This window comes from Rousettus aegyptiacus, unplaced genomic scaffold (assembly GCF_014176215.1).
Source record: "Rousettus aegyptiacus isolate mRouAeg1 unplaced genomic scaffold, mRouAeg1.p scaffold_m13_p_9, whole genome shotgun sequence".
Classification (NCBI taxonomy): Eukaryota; Metazoa; Chordata; class Mammalia; order Chiroptera; family Pteropodidae; genus Rousettus; species Rousettus aegyptiacus.
In genome coordinates, this window is record NW_023416312.1 from 26322874 (window position 1) to 26324341 (window position 1468).

General features: G+C 42.2%; 1 pseudogene; it reads right to left on the bottom strand.

Moving 5' to 3' along the window:
• Positions 1-794: 794 nt before the first annotated feature.
• LOC107498355 lies at positions 795-1126 on the bottom strand (annotated as a pseudogene).
• Between the last annotated feature and the right edge of the window lie 342 nt (positions 1127-1468).

The following is a 1468-nucleotide window of genomic DNA, read 5'->3' on the forward strand; positions in this document are numbered from 1 at the left end:
GAATGTCTTGTGGTTGTGACTCCACGCTGTAAAATGGCTTCTATAAAGCTATTTAATTTATAAAGCTATTTAATTTCTCCTGAGCTCAGTAACATGTTTCAATTAAATGGAGCATTATTATTAAAAGTTCTTTAACAAAGAAAAATATATCTATTTAGGTGTGTGTGTGTTTTTTTTAAATCAGCATTAAATATCCATCCCCTAAATGTTCCCCATATGGTGAAATATGATCAGTAAGAAATTTTATAGACTGTGACCTTTTCTCTCAAGATAAAACTGATTGATAGTAAAGGAGCTATTCAAGTCTTTATTTGAGATCAAGGCTTAGATGTGCTGGCCCTATTTATAGGGAAGTCCAGAGGCTTGTCCCTCAACAAGATGTATAGAATCCAAGCTGTAACATTCAAAATAATAATCGGATTCTCCACTAATAACTCCTTTCCACCTGAACTGAGCCAGGTCTTTCTTGTTTATCTCTCTGTGCTAGTACTCTAGAAATAAAGGTTTGCTCCATTTTTCTTAAGGGGATAGAGGTTAACAGAAGAAATAAGAACAATTATTTGGCTATGGCATATAAAGTTAATTCTGATCCCATGGTATATATACATTTTTTTCGTGCATGTGAACTACTTAATTATGATTAAATATCATTGACAGTACCGTCTGTTGCTTCCTTCTCTGACCCCCACTATGTTCCTCACCACTGAGCCCCTGGAAGGAGTCTCAAGTAGATGATGGGCAAGATATTACCTCTCCCAAATTTCAGCACAGGAATGCTTTCTGAAAAGGCTTTATTACAGGTACGGGGGGAAGAGGGGAAGGGCTGCTGCTTTCCTCATGGTCACAAGGACGTTACTCAGCTCCTTCCCCTTCCTCTTAGTACGAATGTGTGTCCCCTCCCTTTTCTCAACAATCGTCAGATCCTGCTTGTCATTGGAGACCTTGAGCACCTCTGTGGAGCACGGTTCTAGGGGGCAAAGCTGCACACCTCCTGGATCCTGTCCCAGACAAACTTGGTGTGCTTGGTGAGACACCTGTGATGGCAGCTATGCCTCAGCTTGCTCACATTCTTGGTCACCTTATGACCCTTGTTGAAGTCCACAGTCATTGGGTAGTGCAGAGCCATGGCTGAGGACAAGAGTGGGAGAGGAGATAGAGTTGAGTTTCGGCGCCGCCATCACCACCTGGAACCCCATACTCTGGACCCCTCAGAGTCTCCCGTTGCACCCAATCAGCCCCCTGAGCCTCACTGGGATCCCTGAGGCCCAGATGGTGACAGATTCCACCTGCTCATGGTACAACTAACCTGCCTCATGGTATATTTTAAGCCAAAATACACTTACTCTCAGAACTCTAAACATGGCAAAAATAACTTGCTTTTTTTTCCTCCCAAGGAGTGTGTGTGAGTGCGTGTGTGTGGGGGGGGGAGATGATTATAATAATATTTTATAAGAAAATACCTAAAATA